The 27,489-nt window shown below is 39.2% G+C and overlaps 1 protein-coding gene across 4 annotated transcripts in view; it reads left to right on the plus strand.

Annotated features, from left to right (window-relative positions):
- Positions 1-27,489, plus strand: part of LOC115213379 (CUE domain-containing protein 1) — a 211,946-nt gene that overhangs the window by 94,105 nt on the left and 90,352 nt on the right. Inside the window, exon 2 of one of the 4 annotated variants that reach the window (XM_036504019.1) lies at positions 3,763-3,823. The exons of the other annotated variants lie outside the window; for them this stretch is intronic. The gene's annotated coding sequence lies outside the window, so the exon portion shown is untranslated. The remainder of the gene's footprint in view (positions 1-3,762; positions 3,824-27,489) is intronic. 4 annotated transcript variants of the gene reach the window in all.

Here is a 27,489-nt window from a genome sequence, read left to right on the forward strand (position 1 = left end):
GATAAATAATTTAATTTTCAGAGTAAGCAGAGCAGATCAGTTAATAATATTATTTGAATTTGAGTAAATATCTCTCTTAATCAATGCATTCATAATTATTTAATTTCAGATTGTGAGAAATATTTAATATGCAATTATAATTGTGCTACATTTAAATATCTATACACACACGCACGCACACACCTACCTACCTACCTACCTACCTAAAAACTAATTTGGGGAGGGAGAAAAACAATACAAAGCAATTTCCCAAAGACTAATTATATATTGTTATCGTTAGTGTTAGTAATAACTTCAGTAGATTTGGCAGATAGCTAATTATAGAGTTGGCAAGCTACTACAGCAGCAGTAAGCTAGAAGTCTGCTGAGTTGATAGTGCAGGTCATTGTGGGAGATAATCTGTCCAGAATGCTGACAGTATCCTGTCACTAACCTAACATTGTGACTGTTGTCAAACCCTCCTCAAACTATCCTGCCTGAGACCACCACTGGCTCTGTGATATAAACTTCCTGTTTCCACCCTTTTGTTTCTGACCTGTTTCTATGCACTTCCTATTTTAAAACTTTTCCATTTGTAATTTCATGTTAACCCTCATGTTGTCATATTTCCATTGCAACACACTATTTCCATTCTTCTCTGACTGAGCTCATCTCTTGAGCCCTTTGTTTTTATCCCCAATGTCTTAGAGGACTTCTGAGTAGTCTCTTCTGATATCACTCATCAACTGCAAGGCTCCACCTGTTGTCTGTAAGCCTTGCAACATGTCCGGTCAGAGAGAGAGATAGAGCAAGACAAGGTAAGAAACATGTTGGAAGCCACATGTAGAGCACTCCCTCCTGCTGGTGCCGCACATAGAGTACTCTGTGCTCTCTATAAAGTGGTTAGTGTTAGAAAGGGCATCTGGCCATAGAAACCATGCCAAAATAGGCAATTGGAGCCTGGTGCTGCCCTCCAGCTTGCTAGCACCTGTCAAACTACCCAACCCATGCCAGCATGGAAAACCGGTGTTAAGTGATGATGATGAAATGAAAGGTAAGAATGTTTAGTCACCATGGCAGTAACAAAAATGGCTTTGCATTGGGAACAACCTGACCCGAGAAAACCCCAAATGCTTGGCACCAAAATGACATCAACTATGTCCTGGATGACAAACGATGCCTGTTGTAGGATGTCTCAGTTGGTTTGTCACACTATTTGACACTGGCAGCAGCCATAAAATGTGATGAAATAAATATAGATGACTGCATGGCAGTCAATATGAGACCTTCATTGGCTTTGTGACAAATGATTCAGTGAAATATAAGACCTTCATTGGTTTGTGATGAATGATTTAGTGAAATATGAGACTGTCAGTGCTTTGTGATTTACTGGAATATTAAAACATCTCACTAAGAATATAATACAATGTGTACAAAGGATGGGAGCTGTTATTGGGAGGAATTTCATGTCAGTTTTTCTTCTATGGGTTCTGTCCAATCCATTGTAATCACTCTGATTGTTGCCACTACACCCACATAATGTGAGTGTCCAAAAATGTTTTTATTGGAAAAGTTTGAGATTTTAGCTTATTTTTGTCTTGAGTGGTTTATTTCTTCCATCACCAGGTGCTTCATTAGCACCAAGGAAAAATACTGGCACTCCGTCAACTACGAGGATGAGTGTTTCAGTTGATTGGTTCAACAGAACAGCCTGCTTGTGAATTTGAAGTGTAAGTGGCTGAGCACCCCACGGACACGCTTACCCTTAACATAGTTTTCAAGGAAATTCAGTGTGACACAGAATATGACAAGGTTGGCCCTTACAGGTACGACTCATTTTTGCCAGCTGAGTTCACTGGAGCAATGTGAAATAAAGTGTCTTGCTGAAGGACAGAATACACCACTGGGAATCATACGTGACCTTAGAATCTGAGCTGAATACGTTAACCATTAAACCACCCACCCACCCACCCACCCTCTTTATTAACACACACACACACACACACACATCTTAATGGCTGTGCAACCATGTAATTTTGGGTTCAATTCTATTGTACAACACTTTAGGCAAATGTCTTCTATAGTCCAAGGCTGACCAAGGCTGTGCTGGTGATACATTAAAAGCACCATCCGAATGTGACAGATGCCAGCGCCGCCTGACTGGCATCCATGTCGGTGACATGTAAGAGCACCGTTTTCCAGCCTCCACTGGCCCCTGTGCCGGTGGCACGTAAAAAGCACCCACTACACTCACGGAGTGGTTGGCGTTAGGAAGGGCATCCAGCTGTAGAAACACTGCTGGATCAGACTGGTGTCTGGTGCAGCCTCCTGGCTTCCCAGACCCCAGTCAAACCGTCCAGCCCATGCTAGCATGGAAAACGGACGTTAAGCGATGATGATGATGATGATTAGTGTGTTCATGTCATGTCTTGATATTGCACATAGATTGTAAATAGGTGTCATCAAAGTACAAGCAGTGTTATTCATTTGCAATCTTCTGGAAACCGCGTCCAACCATTGTGCAGTTTCTGTTAGAAGGACTTGGGTAAATATTAACTTATATGGAAATGGGTAGGGTTGGTACCAGGAAAAGTATCCCACTATCAAAATCCTCCCTCAACAAATTTCCTCTGAATTGTGTGAATATTAAACTAATGACGTACAATATTAACCCTTTCGTTATCAACCGGCTCTGGCTCTGTAGTACAAATGTCTTGTTTTCATAAGTTCTGAATTAAAATCTTCCACCAAACCTTAGTCACAATTTAATGTTCCTAACACTACCTTAATGATAACTAAGTTATTTTACTAAATTTTTTGTTATATTTAAAGTAATTGAAAGAAACACATAGCAACTCAAAATAGTCACGAAAGGGTTAATGTATTACATCAGCTTTTCCATGCTTGCATTAGTTGGATGGGATTCATTGAGGCTGATTTTCTATGGTCAACTGCCCTTCCAATTACCAACCTTTGCCTGTGAGGTAATATTTCTGTATTACCAAACATGATTTCACAGAATATTAGAAATGGTGGCAGCTTCTTCATGATTGAAATGCTCATTTTACATCTATCACACAATGCCAAGAGAAAGAAATGCATACAACTTATGCACCCCCACACATACATAGTTATACAACAGGCTTCTTTCAGTTTCTGTCTACCTAATCTACTTATAAAGCTTGGGTTGGGCAGGGGCTAGACTAGAAGACATTTGCTTACAATGTCACACTGGGGCTGAACACAAAAATCATGGGGTTGGGAAATGAACTTCTCTTCTACTCTAGGCACAAGGCCTGAAATTTTGGGGGAGGGGGCCAGTCGATTACATCAACCCCAGTATGCAACTGGTAATTTATCGATCCCAAAAGGATGGAAGGCAAAGTCGACTTGGGTGGAATCTGAACTCAGAATGTAAAGACAGACGAAATACTGCTAAGCATTTCACCCGGCGTGCTACCATTTCTGCCAGCTCGCTGTCTTGGGAAATGAACTTCTTAAACCACACACATTATCATCATTTAACATCTCTTTTTCCATACTGGCAATCATTGAACACATACACATGAGAGAGAGAGAGCGAGAGATGCTTCAGATAGAGATCAGAAATGTTTTCTTGCAGATCTTTCCACTCAAAATGTTAAAAGATGATTTTGAGAAATTTGAAAAAATTATTCTGCCAATCTTAGAAATATCGATTGTGTTTTTGCTTTTTTTTAAAGAATATCTTAGCAAATATTTCTTTTGTTAAATTGTTTATTTTTTCTCTTTTTGTCATTGCAGGTAAGATGATAAACATTACTGCTGCTGCTGCTACTGCTGCCTCTGTTGATGCTCCTCTAAGGTTATTATACCAATAATATACTTACTGTTTTACTTGGTCTGTCTGGTTAATGGTGATAATTGTTTGACACAATAGGCTGTGTGTGCCTCTGTTGTCTTTCACTTATCCGACCCACCAAAACTCGGTGTCACTGTTGTTTGCATTTAAATAACTCTTAAATGTAACTTGAAACAACAATGAAAAGAAGATTGTTCGATTGGGAATTGTAGTAATTCTCTGCCTTATAAATCTAGATAATGTGTTTGTGTATACACGTGTGGATGTAGATGTATGTATTCAGGTATATACAATTGTATGTATGTGTGTACATGTATGTAGATGTATATGTGCATGTATGCAGTGTATAGGTGTGTGCACATGCATGCGTATCCATTTATGGGCTTATTATGAATGTAGGTACAGGCATGGCCTGGTGGTTAAAAGGGTCTGTTGCAATAATGCACGTTATCTTGGAGCGTCTTTTACTATAGCCTGGTTGGAAAAGTATTTTCGATGTGTCTGGAGTCCTGTAATAATGTATCCACCCAAGTAAAAGCATAGTGACATGAGGTTCTTTACCCCCAAAACCCTTATTCAAGCAAGTAATTAAGTCCCCTCATGTTGAACTGGTAACCATGTTAATTGGTAGCCGTGGCAGCATGACCAACGGTTTGAAACATAGGCAATGCTACAACATTGTCAATGTTGTATTTGGGACTTTGTTTTGGCTAAACCAGTGGTTCTCAGTTGGGGTCCTGTATAACCCTGTGCTGTTAAAAATGATGTGCATTAAACTGGTTCTTAACCATTTTTTTTACTTATGGTTATAGTTTTACTTTGGTTATAGTTTTACTCCAGTGGACCCCCATAGCCAGTTGGATGTTTAAAAATTAGCTTTATAGGTATTTCCTTCAAAATTCCTATTTTGTTTTCAACTCATTCACTTGTGTAGGCATGCAATAACATCCTCTGAGACAACATGGTTGCACCGTGCAATCTTCATACCTACTGGGTCCTCTCAAACCATTCAACCTATGCCAGCAAGGAATATGGATGTTAAATAAGAATTGAACTCTAGTTATGGATTGTTTTTACTGGGAGGTTTACCTTCTACTTTTTCATACTTGTATTCCAGCTAAATTACATGTTTGGTGTCTGTGGCAGAGTTTGAAATTGGTGGAATGAACCATAAATCTATCAATCTAACCATTTAGTCACTGTGTTTGTCTTTTAAGGTTCCAAACCATTTAAAAAAAATTTCTTCTTTGTGTTCTTTTTCTTTTTCGAATTGGGCAACTATATTTATTTATCTCTTCCAGGAAGTAACTGAAGAACATTTTGGTGGTACATTTATTTGCGACTCCTATCTATTTATCATTAAAAAAAATAAATAAAAATAAAATAAAATAGTAATCACTTGTTTTTAATGGTATCTTGTGTAACATGTGTCTCCTCTGGCAGGGAGAAAGAACTCTGCTTTTCCCTAACATCAATACACAAAAGATTTGGCAGTGATTAATGTTTTTAAATATTTAACAAGTAAATGTAGCTTAATGAGGGAGGGAAAGTTGAGAAGAGACTGGTAATGGATGTAGGCAAGGGGGAAAAAAATGAATAGCAAAATGTGATGGAGTGGGGAACTATAGACTGGTTGGTTATTATAAAAACCAACATGTGCGTAAAATACTCTTAAAAATCTCTAAATAGAATGAATCTAAGAATCACATCTACAACACCAAATAGTGTGTAACTTTATCTAAATGGTTTTGGTTGGCTTTTCTCTCTCTCCCTCTCTCTTTCTCCTACCATCATTATCAATTATTATTAATCTGTATACTTATTAATAACCACAAGACTATGTAATATTGATCACCTTTGACTACGAACAAGGTGATTTCTTACAGAGAAGCATAGTTGTGATACAACCGTGATTTATTTTACCGATATCTAGAGTTATGGAAGCCACAGTTGGTTCTGCTAGGATTTGATCAGAAGAGGACAAGGTCAAATACTTAAATATATTTATTTGATGAATGTGTGGTTAATAAGTTTCCTTCATATCATCATCATCATTGTTGTTTAACATCTGCTTTCTATGCTAGCATGGGTTGGACGGTTTGACTGAGGACTGGTGAGCCAGAAGGCTGCACCAGGCTCTAATCTGATCTGGCAGTGTTCTTACAGCTGGATGCCCTACCTAACACCAACCACTTCGAGAATATAGTGGATACTTTTTTTACGTGCCACTGGCTTGGGGGCCAGTCAGGCAGTACTGGCATTGACTATGCTTGAATGGTGCTTTTTATGTGCCACCGTTTTAGCTTTCAGTCTCACTGTACAGCACCTTGGGCTAGTCTCTTCTACTATAGCTCTGGGCTGACCAAAGCCTTGTGAGTTGATGTGGTAGATGGAAAAAATTTGCCTCACTGAATTCTAGCTGACTTGTGCAAGCATGGAAAAGCATCTGCTAAAGATATTTAGTACAGTGTACCATTAGTATTTCTATATGGTCCATGTCTTATCTTTCTGCAAGTCATTAATGTATGTTTAATAGAAAAGCCTCTATTATTTCAGTAACCTTCATCATCACCATTTAGCATCCATTTTCTATGCTACCATGGGTTTGACAGTTTGATTTGAGCTGGCAAGCCAGAGGGCTGCACCTGACTCCAGTCTTCTGTTTTGGCATGGTTTCTACAGCTGGATACCCTTCCGAAAAAACAACAAGTACACTTCGCAGAATGTGCTTTTTTTATGTGGTGCCAGCAGGGGTGCTTTTTGCATGGTGCCAGTATGTAAAAAGCACCCATGTCTGGTGTCATGTAAAAAGGCTTTGTTCCATTTAAAATATACTGCGGAATTCCAACCATGTTTCGTGGTTTGCTACCTCAACAGTCCCTTTATAGGATCCAGTGGCTAAAGACATCAGGAAGAGCCATGCCCAGTTTCGGCCCCTACTCCTCTACCATTTTCAGCGTGGCGTCCCCCTACCTTCAGAAGTGTCTTCAGCTTTGGTGTTGAGTGCATTTCTTGTTTCTCCTGTTCCCTGGCCTCTTCGATGCAGTGCCAATGAGTGTCAGCAGGCAACTGACCATCCTGCCAAATTTCCCTTAAATACTCGCCTATAGGCTCCAGCAGCCAGCACCAGCTAGTTGTCATGTGACACTGTCTAAACTTTAACTGACCAATGGAGAGGAAGGGCATGTAATCTTAGCCTGTGCCTTCCCTAAACCTACCTTCCAACAGTGTCGTGTTAATTTCTGTTCCAGCAGCCAGAGCTGACCAGCTTTTTGGTGGTACAAGCCTTTGTGTGTTCTTCATTAAGCTTGGCTGTCACTTGCACGTGATCTGGTGGCAAGTACACTATTGCTAAATATTTTAAAGTGCCAGTGTAGTTGTGTGCAGTTGTCTCACCTTTGATCCAATGGAACATTGAGGGTGTTATATCTAGAGCAGTTGTTCTCATCTAGGGTCCATATAGATCCTCGGGCCATATAAAAGTTTTGGGGCGAAATGCTTTGAGGTATTTCGTCTGCCACTATGTTCTGAGTTCAAATTCTGCTGAGGCCGACTTTGCCTTTCATCCTTTCGGGGTTGATAAATTAAGTACCTGTTGCATACTGGGGTCAATCTAACCGACTGGCCCCCTCCCCCAAAATTTCAGGCCTTGTGCCTAGAGTAGAAAAGAATAGTATTTTGAGAGCCCCTGAAAAAATTTTGCTTTAGAAGTATGTATTGGTACATATTGCAAGAAACAGCCGGGTTTCTTTCTCTAACATTTTACATAGTTCAACCTACACAAGTCAAAGTGTGGAAAATAAAATAGAGATTTTGAAGGAAGTTTCTATACAACTAGTTTTTAAACATCGACTGTCTATGAGGTGGAGGTGGATGGGTAGAGGGGGTCCACCAGAATACAACAATAATTAGAGGGGTCCATAGATAAGAAATAATTGAGAACCACTGATCTAGAGGAAGAGAGAGCTGCACCAATGCTTTGCTGGTTCTTATTTTCAGCTGAGTAGGGCTGAAGGGCAGTGTGAAGTGGTGTGTTTTGTTCAGGAGGCAATGCACCACCTGGTCTAGGATTTAAACTCTTATGATCTTATGGCTGTGAGCCCAACTCCTTAACCACTGGGCCATGCATCTTCTTCATTTACTGGCACTATGTCAGTTATGATGACAAGGGTTCTAGTTGCCCTGATCAATGCAACAGCCTCCTCATGAAATTAATGTGCAAGTGGCTGAGCACTACACAGATAGGTGTACCCTTAACATAGTTCTCAGGGAGAGTGCAGCACCACTTGACAATGCACCTTCACACGGAGAGAGAGAGAGAGAGAGAGATATGAAATAACTTAAGATATATGAAATAACTTTTAAGGTGGCGAGCTGGCAGAATCGTTAGCACGCCAGGCGAAATGCGTAGCCGTATTTCGTCTGTTGTTATGTTCCGAGTTCAAATTCCGCCTAAGTCAACTTTGCCTTTCATCCTTTCGGGGTCGATAAATTAAGTACCAGTTATGCACTGGGGTCAATGTAATCAACTTAATCCCTTTGTCTGACCTTGTTTGTCCCCTCTGTGTTTAGCCCCTTGTGGGTAGTAAAGAAATATATATGAAATAACTTATTTCTAACATTGCAATTTAAAGATAAAGCTATAAATAGTAGTGTATGGGAATGTTGGATAAAAACCCATTGAATGATAAAAAAGTAGGGTTTTTTTTTAAACCCAATATCCAATATGCTATTATTTATAGCTTTAACTACTTTGAGTTGCACTATTAAAAATAAGCTACTTCCTTCCATCAAAATTCCATGTTAATTTTATATTTCATATACCAGCTTTAATAATGACAGATATTTTACTAAATTCTACATTATTTTCTGAAACAAAGGCAGCATATTTCAACAGAGATGTGATGACTAAAGGGTGAAACTTGCTTAAATTCTTTGTATTGCATTGTATCTCTGTTCAGTTTTGATTTATGAATATGAATTATTGAGAGAGAGAGAGAGAGAGAGAGAGAGGGATGTGTGTGTGTGTGTGTATTTATAGCTAGCTCTGATTCACATGCAAGAATGTGTGTGTGTGATCAAAGTGGTAAAAAGTCTGGCGAATATAAGGAACAATAATTAGTATATATCAGTTACTAGAATACTGTTATTAGTAGCTTGTTTTAATTCTAGTATTGCTGTAGTTCTATTTTGTCTGCTGAACTTTTAGACTCAGCCAAAGCTATTAACGATTTTCTCTTTTCGTTTTTTTTTGTTAATGTTTCTACCACTGTTCATGATTACCCATCAATTATTTACTTAGCCAACGGGCCTAATTACTTTCAGCTGGCAAATAGGTTTTTTATTCTTCAATAAATCCCATTCCTTGACCAAATAAACCGAAATGTACATCATCATCACACTACCATCATCACGATCACCATGATGATAATGATGATGACCTCCTCCCCATCATCATGTCAACCACCCCCATCATCATCATCGTCGTCGTCATTACCACCATTATTGTCATCTTGATATCAACTAACACCACCACCACCATCATGATCAGTGGTTCTCAACCATTTCTTGCCTGCGAACCCCCTTGATTCCTATTTTACTCAACTGGACCCCCATAGCCATTTGAGGTTTAAAAGAAAATCCTATTTATATAATTAAATGTTATTAGGGATTGTATGGAAAATTGTTAAAATATTTTGTGCATTTTAGAAGTCTAACCAATTTATTGCACAAGAATTTTAACAAATTCTTATGTGTACCACTAAGGGTTGTGTGGACCCCAATTGAGAACCACTGGTCATGATCATCATGTTGATGCCAACCACCACCACTACCACCATTGTTATCATCACCAGCTTATGTTTTTCTGCACTGATGTGGGTTGGATAGATTGTCAGTCTGCATCGTCTTGCACATTCACAGCAGCTGATAAAATTGGTTGAATTTGATGGTGTGCATTGTGCATGTCCTACAGAGTGTGGAATGGATATATTTTATCAAACGATTAGCATATCCTAGAGTGTATGTTTCAAGTGAGAAGAGCTAAACAACCCACTCCCCTATTATCCCCTGTCAGTTCTTATTTTGAGTTACTACCTGTTTAGACCTGTAGCTCAAGATGTAATTTTCAGGGGTTACATCGCGATCATGCTTTCTATTTTGTCAAGTTTTCCATGGTCGGATGCCCTTGCTTTCATCAACCACTTTATGCAGTGTGCTAGATGTAATTTGTTATGCTGCCAGCCCAGGAAAGACTGTCTTATCTTAAGATTTCTTGTGGTAAGAATGGATTCAAGTCAATGAGTAACGACCAACTACACTGCTGTCTGGATAATATCGTCTGTAGAAGGGATACCATAACGAATGCTTTGTATCAATGCTGGAGTTCTGCTGTGGTACAGGGAACCTCACATCAGAGACTCCTCCCCCATGCATTCCAGGAAGCCACCGTTTATGCCCTCTCGTGCACTGTTAACAATGTCCGACAAGGGAGATAACTCCCTATTTATAAAACCTTTACCGCATCTCAGAATATCATACATGTGAGGAGGAGGAAAGTTTCCTTTAGAAATATCTATGTAGCCATCTGTCTTTCTAGCCATGTATCTATCCATTCATCTATCCATCTCTCTTAATGTTGTTTCTCTGTACACACACACACATATATGTATTTAGATAACCTTTTAAACTTTGATATATAATGGCAACGTTAATTCAAGGGTCCCTTTTGTGTGTGTGTGAATGTTGAAGCTTGTGGGAGCAAAAGAGAAATTACAGGAAGAAACATCCAACTCATGCCTGAACCCTGACATTAGTAACACACAAACAAACCCACTAAACTAATTCACATGCTGCCAAAACTAAATCACATGTCCAGTTTCCACTTCATTCTACTAACTTTCAAACGCCCTTAAGCACCACAGCTAGCTCTTTTCCTTCTCCACGGAAGCCAATACTCCAAACAATATGGAGTAGTTACACCTGCAATTTGAAACCAGTTTATCTGGAAATTTGGAAAGCTAATGAGAACCTATACCAGTGTCGCATGACCAGCCCACTTAAAAGTACCTTGGATTGTAGGGCGACATGCCATACTTGAGGAGACCTATTGAATGAAATACACAACATCAATATCAAAATCAAATCAAATAGAAATTGTAGTTGTGACCCCCATGCCAGTAGCACATAAAAAGCACCATCCAAACCTGGCTGATACCAGTGCTGCTATGACTGGCTTATGTGCCAGTGGCACCTAAAAAACACCCACTGCACTCTCGGAATGGTTGGTGTTAGTAAGGGCATCTAGCTGTAGAAATATTGCCAGATCAGATTGGTACCTGGTGCAGCCTCCTGGCTTCCCAGACCCCAGTTGAACCGTCCAACCCATCCCAGTGTGGAAAACGGATGTTAAATGATGATGATGGCAGTTGAGGTGGTAAGTCATGGGTTTTTAAGCTTGCAACTGGATTCAGTATGTCCTTTACAGTTACATGGATTTAATGACAGGAGGGCAATGATTCGTGAATTGGAGATGGAAGCAGAGAATACTTAATCAAAGATATGGCAAACACCTGCGAGAGGAAGACCAAAGCTAAGTGCAAAGAACACATGCTCAGTAATTGATGCTACATGGTTAGTGGTTGCAGCTGCATTTAATTTGGTGGCTGCATGGATATTGGGTGATGGTGGTGGTGGTGGGAGCATAATGTAGTGCATTTCAAAAGAACACAAAACATTTCCTAGTTGTTTCAATGCTTCTTCCTTGCTTTCCTTGAAGGATAGATTCTGTTGGAAGATGCCAAAATTGTGATCTCCTGTCAACAGCTAATGAAAGGAGTGCTACCCTGCACTGAAGGCTGGTATGAAGTATTTACATATCAGAGCAGCTGCTACAGAATGCTGCCTGTGTACAAGTGGTCCATTTCTGTTATCATCAGAACAGTTGCTACAGAATGTGGTCTGTGTACAAGTGGTCCATTTCTGTTATCGTCTGTGACCGACCAATCCTATATCACAGCTACTTCTAAGCAACAATAAGTTATTGTACTTCCAGATATTGACGAGAGAACTTTTTAATTTGGCTTTAAGTACTATCTTTTGCTGTTGTTGTAATAATCTTTGCTTTAAGAAATCCACTTTCAAATATGTTTTCAGCTTATTAATGTTATTTTCATTAATTGCTTTCTAGACCATTAGACCATCTTTTAAAACTTTAAACTCTAATTTAGAACAATGGCGCCAAAATTATTTGGATCTCGATTAATTCCTCTCTCCTCCCCTATTTCTATTCTATTAATTAAAAACCAGCCTCATGAATAGCAGTCTGAACTACACTCTGGAAGATAACAACTCAAATAAAATTCAATTGAGTAACAATTAATTTCACAATCTATTCCAAATGCTATTAATCACCTAATAATCCCACCCCACCCCACTTCTTTAAGATGAAGAAAATCACTCATTTAGATGATGTCCATTTAGGGTCATACAATTCTTCGTCAAGTAATTATTTATAAAACTGTGACCTTCCTCAACTCCAATAGTTTGGGCTGGACAGAACCATTATTTTCAGTCATGTTGCTTCCAGTTTGTCTGTCTGCCTGTTGGATATTTCAGTGGCATATTGGTAATGAAACACCAGTGGTAATAATTAATCAATTTTTACTCCATGAATTCATTAATTTTTATGTCTGTTTTTCTGTGCTAGCTTGGACTAGATGAAGAAGATATTGTTTTAGCGGCATTGTTTTATGTCCTCCTTATTGCTAGCCCTTACCTGTTTTTTTTTCAACCACTTTCCCAATTGCAAAGATGGCAAATAATTTGTTGTCAGGAGAATGAACAACTTTGTTGCTTGTTGCTCAGATTTTGGGAGGTGAGTAAATGTGTAAACACACATGCATGCATGTGGTAGGCTTCTTTCAGTTTCTCTCTACCAAATGCACTAACAAGGCTTTGGTCAGCTAAGGACTGTAGAAGACATATGCTGAAGGTGTTGTGCAGTGATTGAACACGAAGTCATGTGGCTGGAAAGTGAACTTGACTATGCAGTTATGCCTGTACTCCTCTGCCTTCTCCTCTCTCTCTCATATATACTTATGTACATATATCTATATATGTAAAGCTGAAGTTGTCTGTGCATGGTAGGTTTGGTAGCCTTCAACTAACACTATCTCCTCCGAGACCCTGCGGTGTAAGTTGACCAAAATTGAGAGTATGATAGAAGAAGGCTTGCTCTTCATTCCGTAGAAGATAAAATTCAAATCGGACCATGTTAAGACCAAAAATTATTTACATCAAAAAGGTGCTTTTTTTTCAATGAAATGCCCTAGTTTTTACGATTTTCTAACTGCTGTGTCGCCATTTTTTGGTGTATTTCAACCAGAAAAATGTTCACTTTAAGAGAATAACAAGCTACTTAATGCAAATTTTTTACTTTTCAAAAATTCCAATTCTAAAGGATCGAAACAAACCCGAGTAATGCCGGGCGATACTGCTAGTAAGTAAGTATGTATGTATGTATGTATGTATGTATGTATGTATGTGTGTATGTATGTGTGTGTGTGTGTGTGTGTGTGTGTGTGTGTGTGTGTGTGTGTGTGTGTGTGTGTGTGTGTGTGTGTGTGTGTGTGTGTGTGTGTGTGTGTGTGTGCGCACGCACGCACGCACGCACGCACGTATGTAAAGTGGTTGGCATTAGGGAGGGCATTCAGCTGTTGAAACCATGCCAAAGCAGACAATTGGGGTTTGGTGCAGCTCCTGTCAAACCGTCCAACCCATACCAGCATGAACAACAGACATTACATGATGATGATGATATAAACTAGTTGAGTCAGTTATGCTCAGGTACTGGAGTTCAGGTCTTCAGGAGGTTGGAGAACCAGCCAAACGATAATAATTCTTCCCCTGAATGTTAGCAGCTGGCATCCATCAATCTTCTTGAGCAAGGTCTGTAGTACCAAAGGAGATCATTTGAAAGCAGGAGGTGTAGATATTGTTTCAGCCATTATAAAAATCAAGTCCAATTCATAGAGCATAGCTGAATATTTTTATAAATGGAAACAAATTTAGATGCAAAACAAAAAAAGATTAGGTTCTACTGCCTGTGGTTGTGAAACTGCATGCTAACGTTTTGAAAATGGGGTTTTTAAATGAGGCCTAATAACTACATTGTTACAATATACACTATCTATATAGTGAAGGCGGCAAGCTGGCAGAAATGTTAGCACGCCGGGCGAAATGCGTAGCCATATTTCGTCTATCTTTACGTTCTGAGTTCAAATTCTGCCGAGGTCGACTTTGCCTTTCATCCTTTCAGGGTCGATTAACTAAGTACCAGTTACACACTGGGGTCAATGTAATCGATTTAATCCGTTTGTCTGTCCTTGTTTGTCCCCTATGTGTTTAGCCCCCTGTGGGCAATAAAGAAATAAATATACACTGTCTATATAGTGTTCACAAGAGAGATAAACAAGTGTGTTTGTGAGTGGTGGGGAGAGAGGATAGTAACAATTAGCATGAAATACAGAAAGGAAAAAAATCAACCATTCTATTACAACCTCATCTCTCCTTTTGAATCCAGTCTGATTTAACCCAGGAGGTCTTTGGTGGAACTAGAGTTATGTGCAAAATCGAGGAAACAGTCATTCAGAAATTGAGGTAGTGTTTCAAGACTAACAGATAAATATTGATTTCAAATTTTGAGTGTGAGGCCAACTATTTTGAGGGAGGGGATAAGTTGATTCCATCAACAATCCCAGCATTCACCCTGAAAGGATGAAAGGCAAAGTTGGCCTTTGAAGAATTTTGAATTCATAACATAAAGACCGATGAAATACCTATTTCTTTACTACCCACAAGGGGCTAAACACAGAGAGGACAAACAAGGACAGACAAATGGATTGTCGATTATATCGACCCCAGTGCGTAACTGGTTCTTATTTAATCGATCCCGAAAGGATGAAAGGATCAGACGACCTCGGCGGAACTTGAACTCAGAATATAGCGACAGACGAAGAAATACCGTTAAGCATTTCGACGGGCGTGCTAACGTTTCTGCCAACTCACCGATGAAATACCACTAAGCATTTTGCCCAATGTGCTTAGGATTCTGCCAGCCTGCCGCCTTGCAGATAAATATTAACACTTATAATGTAAGTATGATGCTGTTAAAATTAAGATGATAATATGTTTTTGTTTAGTATAATCCTTAAACTTCCTAAGAACAGTAGTTTTGATTACTGCATCATATAGAACACTAACCATTCGGCTTAACTACTTAACTACCACTTACGTCAATATCCTCATTATTATAGCACTCGATTAAACATGTGTAGTATAAAAGATCAACACAGTTTATAATGGTTGTAATCACCCCTGTACATATACCTTCCCTCTTTGCCATACCCCCTGAAATGCCATCTCACTTTCCATTCCTAGCGGGTGTGGGCACCCCAGGTTGGGAGCCCCTGTTTTAGTTCAATGGGTATTATTAAAATTGGTTGCTAAGTGTCTGGTTTATGATTAGCCTAATGACTAACTAACTTCATTGTGTAAGATATCAAATGTAGATGAATGACATTTAACAAAGAACTTGACAAAACTTTGTCAGTTTTTCTCCTCCATATTTAAGGAATTATTTATCATTGGAAGAATTGTACTGGAAGTTTGTATTGAATGTAGAGGTTGGTATTTAGAGTAAGTGATCTTAGGTGAGTTTTCACACACTTAAGTACAACAAATGTCATTCTGCAATGAATGGACTGTTGAAATTTGAATAGAGAATGTCACAAGTAAAATAAAGCAAGGACAAGGTGTTTAAGAAATGATTTAGTATTTGGATTGTTGATATATGGTGCTCACGTAATCACACTCTGAGACTGTTTAATGTGATTGGCAACTGGCTTTATTTGTTTCGTAGAAATATCTCTCTATATATAAACGGCAAATGTCTGTCTGTGTGTGTGTCCTTTATACAAATCCACAATTTTTCAGTTAGAGGGCTTGGTCATTCAAAACCGTCCAAGGGTGGTCGTGCACATCTTTACATTTCCCCAGTCACCCCACAAAGCCATTAAAAAATCAATAGAAGTGACTTTTTTGTGAATTTTCTATCCAAAACCCAATCAAAATGCCCAAAACTTGATACGCCAATTGAATGCCAGCTAGCTGTATGTGGTTGGTCGGAAATTTGGACAGTACTCGCGTGTATGTGCGCACGCACACAGCTGTATATGCATGCACTAGCACTATGACCCAGCATTGCCGGGTCATAGTGCTAGTGTGTTGATAAAATATTTGTTCAAAGGCAGAGACATACCTGTGTGATTCAGGAGCTTGCTTCACTACCATGGGGTTTCCAGTTCAGTCCCACTGCTTGGCACCTTGGTCATGTGCTTTCCAATATAACTCTGGGCCAACCAATGCCTTGTGAGTAAATTGGGTTCACAGGAACTGTGTGGAAGCCCATATATGTGTGTGTTTGTGTTTCTTTCTGTTTGTATCCACCCTTCCTATCACTTGACAACTGTGTAAGTTTGTTTACATCCCTGTGACTTAATGGCTCAGCAAAAGAAACTGATAGAATATGTACCAGACTTGAAACATTATTACTGCAGTGGACTTGAATGAACCCCAGCTTGGCCACAGCCCAATGACTGAAGCAAGTAAAAAACAGATATTGCTGCCCTATCAGTGGCTTTGCCTCACATCCAGCATTGACTTGGAATTATAAGCCCTTTATGTTTAGCCCTTTTGATTGCAACCCGTTTTGAGACCAACCCTGAGATGTGCCTCTCTTTCTTTTCAATAGAAACCTCCTGCTTTTAAGTGATCTGCTTTTATAATAGCTAAGATATTTTGGTAAATTCTGTGTTATTTTAAAAATTTATTGAACAAAAGGCAGTGTATTTCAGCAGAAAAATGGTAATGAATGGGTTGATGATTTTTCTGAAGATGGGCACAGGCATGGCTGTGTGGTAAGAAGTTTGCTTCCTGACCACATGGTTCTGGGCTCAGTCCCACTGTAAGTGTCTTCTACTATAGCCTAAGGCCAATCAAAGCCTTGTGAATGGATCTAGTAGATGGAAACTGAAAGAAGCCCATCATGTGTGTGTGTGCATGTGTGTCCCCCTACCACCGCTTAGCAACTGGTGTTGGTGCTTGCATCCCTATCATTTAGCAATTTGGCAAAAGAGACCAATAAAATAGGTGTGTTTGACCCTTACTACTGCTTAACAACTTGTGTTGGTGTGTTTACATCCCCATAACTTAGAGGTTCAGCAAAAGAGACCAATAGAATAAGTACCAGGCTTTGCAAAAAAATTAGTACTGGAGTTGATTTGCTCAACTAAAATTCTTTAAAGCAGTGCCCCAGCATGGCCACAGTTTGATGACTAAAACAAGTAAAAGACAAAACTTTTCCATCTAAGCACATCTCATTCGATGGCAGTTAAGACCCACTCTTCTCTCCAAAAATGTCTCAAAAAGTTTCCCATGGTCCTGCATGTCAAGTGGAACCCATATGCTAATATTGCATGCTTTAACCCATTAAGTCCCAGAGCACTTAAATTTCTGAATATTACATTAAAATTTTTACAGATGATTGAAAATAGGTTAAAATGAAAAAATTAATCCTTTACTTCAAGTAGAAATCGAAATACTTGGTGTCCTATAAATAGGACACTGAGACAATGTGATATAGATTATTTAATAGTAAAGATTGTTTGCCAACATAACATGGCAGTCCTGGTTTAGGACGAATGTTGCTGTAATTTATTTAGCCCCAGGAGACATCTTCTCCAGCTGGCTAAACGACACGATCTGTGTCCTTATATTTTCAAACAAGGGAATCTAGGACCCCCACTCAGCTCTAAACAATATCTGTGTATCGCGATGTCCGGGTTATTTCCCTTCATCAGCACAGAATAATTGTTCAGCTGCTAAATTCCCGTTCGAAATATATAGTTTTCAAAGTGACAACTAGTCACTGATTTATAAATTAGAAAATTACTATTACAGCAACATTTGTCCTAAAGCAGGACTGCCATGGTATATTGGCAAACAATCTTTACTACAAAGTACTGTTGCTGAATATCTCATGTTGTGAGATTTAAGAATAGTAATTTTCTAGCTTATTTAATGTTTTCATTTAGTGTCCTATTTATAGGACAGTGGGACCTAATGGGTTTTAATGCACTAAACACATTTCACTGGTTTAGTTCTGCTGAAATTGAGGTGTGTCTTAACCCCATGACAACAGTTTTTTATTAGGTAACTGGGTTGCACTGAAGGTAGCCCTCTCAGCTGAGATCAGCAATTAGTGCACGACGTTTCGGCATATATTTAGGTTCACCACTTCAAAGCATGCACTGATTACTTATGTAAACTGTCATCACTGCAAAGACCATAAATTCAACAAGACTAGCATGGATGGATTTGACTGTAAATTCCGTGAAGGACCAGAAGAATTTGCTGAACGTGTACAAATTTGATAGGAAGTCATAGTGGAAATGGTGGTGCAACCACCAAAACTGCTGCTTTTATACAATTATGGTGATGAGGTCTTGAACTGAGTTGGAAATAATTACATGAAGAGTCTAACAAACCTATCAGATTCCTTGAAATTTGCATGGTGGCCCCTATTATCGATTCTGTGAGTGATAGTGGATATTTATATCAACTGATACACAAATGAGTACAAAACTGCAGCAGATAGGGCTGCGTAGATTTGCGTTTTCTGTTCCAAAGTGAGTACACAGTGCACACAAATTTACTTCAACGGGTGTTATGGGGTTAATATGCCTGTGTATTTTATGCCATTGTCATGAGTGTGTTAGGTGGATGTTCTGTTGTGATGACAGGATGAGTAGATGAATGAAAATGTATTTCTTTGGCTGCATGAGGAAGATTTTATTACTGTACACAGGTAACCTGTGTTGGTCTTTTACAACAGCAATAATTATATACTGGGTGAGACATACTGATTGGAGTTTATGGCAAGCTTATTGATACAGCAACATGTGGATGGCCTGACACAACTGGAAACAATTGTGCCATATTCTTGGTGACGGAGATTCATGTTATCCATCTGCCATCTATCTTAACTGTCTTCCTGGATCTTCTGGCTGTGGCAAGAATAGAGACACATTTAAGGTGGCGAGCTGGCAGAAATGTTAGCACGCCAGGCGAAATGCTTAGTGGTATTTTGTCTGCCATTATGGTCTGAGTCCAAATTCCGCCGAGGTCAACTTTGCCTTTCATTCTTTCGGGGTCGATAAATTAAGTACCAGTTGCCCACTGGAGTCAATGTAATTGACTTAATCCCTTTGTCTGTCCTTGTTTGTCCCCTCTATGTTTAGCCCCTTGTGGGCAATAAAGAAACAAGAATAGAGACACATTTAGTGTAATTAAAAAATATATATTTGATTCCACTTACTGTCAAATTTAATTGACATATTGGAAAATTTTAGTAATTAAGAAATTGTAAACATCTCGTAATTTCATATGCAAAAAAAAAAAAAATATTAATTTAATGATTGCTTTAATAAGGATTTCATTAATGACAAGCTACCTTTAAGTAATCTAATGAGAAAGTTGCAACAACATGATAGAGATAGCAGCCATATCTATTCCTTGTTACCTCTCTACTAACCTTTTTGATATCAACACACCTGAATCTGCCTCTGAGACTGCTCCTGGTCCTTTATTTTAAAGTGATCTAAATTTAAGCCTTCCATCAAAATTTCATGTTAAATTTATGTTCCAAACTCCAGCTTAATTGTGATAAAGTTATTTTACTAAATTCTTCATTGTTTTCATAATTAATTGAAACGAAGATGGTGTATCTTAACAGAAATACCGTAACAAAAGTCCTCCACCAACGACCTTCTTACACACCATAACAAAACCAAGAAACAGGCTACCTCATGGCAAGGTAATATTACCCCATGGCCAGATTTGCTTTTCAGAAATGATTAGAAATGACCCATGCCTGCTTGTTTACAACCATCATGTGATGTCAAGACAAGGGGACACATACGGGGACACACTCACACACTGGACACACACATACGGACACCCACATCTACAACCATCATGTGATGTCAAAACAAGGACACACACACACACGTAGACACATGGACACTCACATGGAGACACATGCACAGAGAGGATTGTATGACTAATATTTGTTTACAACCATGTGATATCAAAACAAGGGGACACACACACACACGGATGCACACACATGGACGAGTGCACACACACACACACACACACACACACACACACACACACACACAGAGGCTTTTATGCAGTTTCTGTCTACCAGATTCACTCACAAAGTATTGGTTGGGCCAGGGCTACATAGTAGAAGACATTTGCTCAAGGTGCTGCTTAGCGAGACAGCCTGAACTTGAAACCAAATTGCTGCAAAATGAGCTTCTTAACCCCACAGACATTCCTGAAAATTTTCAGGTGGTCTGGGAGACAAAATGGAATATGAAGAAAGATGATGAAAGGCACCAGTTGAGAACAGCAGAGTAAATATGGATTGAGGAGTGGGGGTTGCAATGAATTGAACAAAATGCTGTAAATCAGTGGGTGTCAACTGGGGTCCATATGACATCTGGGGATTCGTATAAAGATTTTTGGCACCCATGGTCAATGCCAAGCCCTCCTGACTGGCTCCTCTGCTGGTGGCACATAAAGAACACCCACTATACTCTGCTGAGTGTTTGGCGTTAGGAAGAGCATCCAGCTGTAGAAACGTTGCCAGATCAGATTGGAGCCTGGTGCAGCCTCCTGGCTTGCCAGTCCCCAGTCAAACTGTTCAAACCATGCCAGCATGAGAAGCGGATGTTAAGCAATGATGATGATGAGAGGTCACCATTGGGATGAGGATTTACCTGTGAAACACTTTCATGTTCTTGCAACACTCATGTGGAAATTATTGGATGTTAATACCCTACCCCCTCTCTCTTCTACAAAACACAAAGAAACAAAAAAAAAAGCAAGTGTGATAAAGGTGTTGCTCATATTGAGTCAAACAATGAAAGTAAATCTCGTTTTTTTTTGTTTTTTGTCGTTCCAAACTGCAGCCACATTAGCAAACAATTTCGTTTTATGACTAACAAACGTGGATCAGAAGATGAATAATTCAATGAAATAGTCTACATCTTAATAATTTAATAATCAGTATTATGAGTTAACCAAGTACGGTTTCTGTACAATTCATGAGTCATTAGGATTGTCAACCTGTTGTCTCAGGGATTGACAGTTCAAGCCCAAACACTGATATATTGTGTCCCTAGACCATGGGCACTCATTTGTGATGGCCCTGTTCATTTGGCTGTAGTTAGGCAGGATACACCTTACTGCTTTTAGTAATGTTCTTTCATCTTATGCTTCTGTCATTAAACTGTGACCATGCTGGGGCACCACCTTGTATGAATTGACCCCAGCTCTTTTTTTTTTTTAAACCTGGTACTTATTCTGTCGGTCTCTTTTGCTGAACTGCTAAGTTACTTGGACATAAAGAAACCAACACTTTTTGTCAAAGCAGTGTAGCAGTGGGGGACGCACGCACAGACACACCCACACAACTGACTTCTTTCAGTTTACTTCTACAAAATCCACCCACAAGGCTTGGATCTTTTCACTTTGACCGGCAGATTTTAAAAATAATTTCTTTGTAACTAAACACTTTTAAACTTCGTATACTGGTAGAATGTGCTACATAAAACATCTTTTTCTCTTGGCTTTCTTGAGAAAATTCTGTAGTTTGTAAGCTATTTGTTGTTAAATTTCTTGCATTTTGGCAATTTCAAGCAATCAAAGCCTTGATCAGTCTGAAGCTACAGTACAAGACACTTACTTGCACCTCCCAGCACCCCCCCCCCATTACCAAGGTGCCACACAGTGAGACTGAACACGGAACCATGTGGTTTGGAAGCAAGCTTCTTACCACACAGCCACACACCAGTGCCTAGCCATGCAGTGAGTTTGAGTAACAGCAATAATGACTTATGACTTCTTGTAGTCTTTAGTAGGCTTAGCTTTTTCTGTGCTGGTCTTGGTATTTCAGACCAAGAAAATACTTTCCTGTGTACAACAGCCAGTCGTTTCTATGTAGCAGGATGTATTTCTTCTCGAGGCACAGCTGAAGCACCTGAGTCAGAGACATGTTGCACAGGTGACACTGAATCACTGAACCTTCAGTTGTCTGGTGCCTTATTGATTCAGGAGCAGAGTGCACTGTTATTCCTCTGAATCACTCAGCTTTTAGCTACTTGTATGGTACACATCTGTCTGGTTTCTGACTCAGGGATGCAATACCATATCAACCCTTTCATTACTGTATTTATTTTGAGATGTTCTCTGTTTCTTTCAATTACTTTAAATCATCATCATTTAATGTCCGTTTTCAATGCTAGCATGGGTTGGACAGTTCGACCGGGGTCTGGTAAGCCATGGAGGCTGCACCAGGCTCCAGTCTGATGTGGTAGTGTTTCTACAGATGGATGCCCTTCCTAACGCCAACCACTCTTTTTACGTATCACCGGCACGAGTGTCTTAACTACAATTTCCATTTGATTTTTATTTTGATGTTGGTGTTGACGTACTTGACTCAATAGGTCTCCTCAAGAACACCGGGTCACTATACGATCGAAGGTTAGCACAGCAGGCCATCCTGCGAGCCATGAACTTACTTCATTTGTCGGGTCTTCAGTCACAGCATATCTCAGGAGTCTCAGTCTTCGTCATTTTTAAATATAACAAAGAATTTAGTAAAATAACTTAGTTATCATTAAGCTAGTGTTAGGAACATAAATTGTGACAAAGGTTTGGTGGAAGATTTTAATTCAAAACTTATGTAAACAAAACATTTGTACTCAGTCAGAGCCAGTTTCAGCCGGGTTGGTAACGAAAAGGTTAATGACTGTTTGGATCACTGAGCTTTTAGTTACTTGTATAGGACTGAACTATTGGCTTTCTGCAAAGTTATAAGAGAAGTTTTTGTAGTTTACAAAATTTCTAGCTTACAGAATTAAAATATAATCCTACCCCTGCCAAGGGCCCAGATCTATGAGAGTGTAGTATTCTATCTAATTGTAGAAAAGCTTTTAATTTATGAAAGGGACAAGCCAGCACATTACAACACCCTCAAAGGTGGTGGATTTAAAGACAAATTAAGTCATGAAAATGCCAGTAACAAGTCTAGAACACAAAATTCTTGTGTACAGGGTAGGGTGAAGTCACAAATGAGAACATTCAAGTAAGTGTATAACAATAGTATAGTTATTCTATGACTTGACTTGTCTCTGAAGCTGATATTGTCGTTTAGCCCCAGGAAGTCAACCATGATTGAGCTGACATATGATTAAAGTTGTTTCAGATGTGGCCTTGGCAATTTTCTAAGCTTTATCTTAGACGACTTTATGTAATGCATCTTTCTTATTAAAAAAAGAAAAGATGATTTGCTTGCTATATCTAGCAGGTCCCGAGAACACGTAATAGCTCCTTACTGGTTTATATGAAGGGTAGACAAGGGAAGTAACTTTAAATTCGTAGCAGCTGTGTTGTTTGGCAGGAAGTAAGGGGCAAGGCCTAGATATATATATATATGTATATATGCATATGATGATTCACTCAATTATGAAGTCTATTTCGAAATATGTTAAGTTGTTTTGAACAGGATATAATTATGGAAGGAAATGGAGGTGTATATCTATTGAAGTGGTTGAATGTAGTCCAAGTGTGTGTGTATGTCTGAGAAAGAGAGAGAGGGAAGTAATACTATTAAACTGCCTCAACTATCTTCTCATTGTAACAGTGAGAATTTCATAATATTCTAACTGTTTCTGAATGGCATGGTTGGATTGGTAGAGGAAAGACTGTTGAGTGCTTAGTTGTTGTTTAATTCCGAGTCATTTCTGATCAAGCTATAATCGAAGGTATTCCAGCCAGGACCATCCTACCTAATTTTTAACATGCTGTACCCCAGTTTATATAATGTAGCATACCCTTTTTTTCTAAACTGTGGAGAGTGATTTGGTTGTTATTTCTAGCAGGTTGAGTGACTTTGTAGAGGCTCTTTTGTCAGCTCACAGTTTTGTCTGTGTTTTTATTTCAAATTCTGCTGTTAGTACCTCTGCTTTTTCATCTTTTTGGGGCCAATAAAACTAAAACCCCAGTAATTTCATCATTACATGTGCATCCATGTCACACAATGGTTGTAAACAAGCATCCCCACCATACAAGTTGTGTTGTTCATTTTTCAGTCTTTTGTGAAACGTTTGGCCATGAGGAAATATTACCTTGCTTGGAAAGAAGTGAGTGTTGGTGATAGGAAGAGCATCCAGCCAAAAAAAATTTGGCTCAACAAATTCTGTCTAATCTGTGCAAGCATCAAAAAATGGGTGTTAAAACAATGAAGATTATGATATATATGAAAGGTGTCTTTCACTTATTTCTTTATTGCCCACAAGGGGATAAACACAGAGGGGACAAACAAAGACAGACAAAGGGATTAAGTCGATTTACATCGACCCCAGTGCGTAACTGGTACTTAATTTATCGACCCCGAAAGGATGAAAGGCAAAGTCGACCTTGGCGGAATTTGAACTCAGAACATAACGGCAGACGAAATACCGCTAAGCACTTCGCCTGGCGTGCTAACGTTTCTGCCAGCTTGCCACATTAAATCGCCTGAAAGTGTCTTTCACTTTCTGTCTACCTAATCTACTCACAAGGCTTTGGTCAGTTTGGAGCTATAGAAGATGTCAGTTGCCCGAAGTGTCATGCTGTGAGAATGAGCCCAAGAACATGCAGTTTGGAAGCAAATTGCTTAATCACACACCCACACCTGCACCTACTTTGGTTGACTCTACTCCCACCTATGGAAACTTGCAGTTAATATCTCAATGGTTGTGTTGGAGGTGGCTAAATTATCTCTCTTATTCTGTGACTCTGGTCGTGTGTCACTGTTGTAAATTGGTGAGGTGTTAGACTGCTGCAGAATCTGGTGAGTCATTTGTAACAGAATCTTTGGAAACCAAATCAGTCATTCAGGTATGATTGAGACTCATATTGACTTTGATTTGACCAGGAAGTGAGAGAGGCCAACACTGAAGACAAAATCAATTCTAAGTAGATAATTTATTCTCAATATTGATCTCCGTGCTATAAGCAATGAAACACTGTACCAAACTTGTGTTCCAAATAATTGTGTCGACACATTATTTATGATGACTTATTAGCATTCGAGAAATAAATATCAATACGATCTGAATCTTTATGGAGTATTTAGGTCATGGTCATGGTCATCATCATCATCATCATTTAATGTCCTTGTAAATAGGCTCCATTACATCTCCAACACCATATGCTTCTCTCTCTTTCTCTCTTGGACTGTCTCTCTATCTTTCGCCTAACTCTCTTCCCTTCCTTACCCCCTCTCTTATTGGGGAAGCTAAGTATCTCCTCTATCGTTAGACAACTACCTCTGTCCTTCTATTATACTCTCTCACTGCCACTCCCCTCAGTTCTAATCCTTCTCTCAGCTGAGAGGTCTTTGTTTTGCAAGTTATTTGATGACCCCCACTGGTGTATTGCTTCTGTGGAGTAAAACACTCCATTTCATGTTGCTCCTGTCCACTTAGCTGTAAATCAGTCATCCAGCAGGGGCTGGCATCCTGTTCAAAGGGGCTTTTGCGATATCAGTCATTTATATACCACTGAAACCAAGTAATCGTCCCTATGAGTCCAAGGACTCAAGACAGTAAAGTCAAGGTGTTGATGATGATGATGATGAAACTGGGGGTGGGGCAGTTTGAGGCAGAGAAAGGGATGTGGTCAGATCTCAGGGTATTGATCCTCAGATGAAAGACGGTGCAGGACTTAGATGAGTGGCTATTTAACATATTGTGGACCTGTAGTTTTCAGTCAGGGTCCATATAAGATTTTTGGTGGGGTCCATGCTTACAAAATACTAAATTGGGGATCCACAGTAGTATTTTAAGGGCCGCTGAAAAGTTTTGATATAAATGTGTGTATTGCAAAAAACTAGGTTTCTTTCTCTAACATTTTATGTAGTTCAGCTTATAAAACTGAATGAGTGAATAACAAAATAGGAATTTTGAAAGAAGTGTCTATAAAACTAGTTTTTAAACATGGAATAGCTAGGAGGGTCCACCAGAGTAAAATAGTAAACAAAAGGGTCCATAGGAAACAAAAGAAATGGTCTAGAACCACTGCTGTTGATCTTTACAACCCATACTGAAATAGGGAAAAAGTGGACAATAAAATGCTGCTGATGCTGTTTATTTGTTTGTTTGTTGAGCGAAGCAGTCTTCGTCCCAGAGCTAGCAAGATCGTGGTTCGTGGTCCTTTGCTATTTGTAAGACCCACAGAAGAGAAAGCAGGTCAACCCCCGACACCAAGAGCATTGACGAATGGATGTGCATCCAGGCTCAGCGGTTGCATAGGAAGTCGGGGACAAGAAACAGGAAGAAAGAGTGACAGAAAGTTGGAGCGAAAGAGTACAACAGGGGTTGCCCCCTACCCCCGCAGGAGCCTCATGGAGCTTTAGGTGTTTTCGCTCAATAAATACACACAACGCCCAGTCTGGGAATCGAAACTGCGATCCTCCGGCCGCGAGTCCGCTACCCTAACAACTGGGCCATTGCGCCTCCACTGCTGATGCTGTTGTGTAGCCTTGTCTGTCTGTTTGTCTAGCTTCTTGCTTGTTATTTCAAATTGAAGAAACTGTTAATTATGTACCAGTTTCCAGTTTTCTTAAGTTCCATCCAGAAAATTTCCTCTGTGATTTCACATAAATATTTTTAGAACTGGATGCATAATTGTTACTTTTCCTCCCCAAAATAGTAATCAAAGACATTTCTTCTTCTGGTAAAGCTTTCAGTCTCAATGCCAAACTTATAAATAGTGTTCTATTAATGTAGTGGCAGACACAGCACATTAATATTTCAACTGAACACTTCTATTATATTTGGCTCCATCACTGCTTGTGTCAAGATTTCATACTTGTGTTAATAAGTGTGTTTGTACAAGGCCATTTGTGACAACCATGTTGAATACTAGAACTGTCAATGGTTGGCAACTCTAAATATATCTCGTAGTCTGTGTACTCATATCTATATGTATGACCTATATTCCTGTGTACTCCACTCCTTTAACACTTTGTTACCATTTTGCTCTTAAAATCCTCCACTTTCGTTTCAATTAACTTTGAAAATACTGAACATTTAGTATACTAAAATAACTTTTATTAATTGCTAAGCTGGTGTTTGGAACTTGAATTAACATGAAATTTTGTGGGAAAGTTCTTAGATCAAGCAGAACAAGAAGCTTATAACATAGACACAGGGATGGTCTTAAGTGGGTTGGTATTAAAAGGGTGAAAGGTGGCGAGCTGGCAGAAACGTTAGCACGCTGGGCGAAATGCTTAGTAGTATTTCGTCTGCCACTACGTTCTGAGTTCAAATTCTGCCGAGGTTGACTTTGTCTTTCATCCTTTCGGGGTCGATTAAATAAGTACCAGTTATGCACTGGGGTCGATATAATCGACTTAATCCATTTGTCTGTCCTTGTTTGTCCTCTCTGTGTTTAGCCCCTTGTGGGAAGAATTTTTTGACAAATGAATTGAC

Source organism: Octopus sinensis, linkage group LG1 (assembly GCF_006345805.1).
Source record: "Octopus sinensis linkage group LG1, ASM634580v1, whole genome shotgun sequence".
NCBI lineage: Eukaryota > Metazoa > Mollusca > Cephalopoda > Octopoda > Octopodidae > Octopus > Octopus sinensis.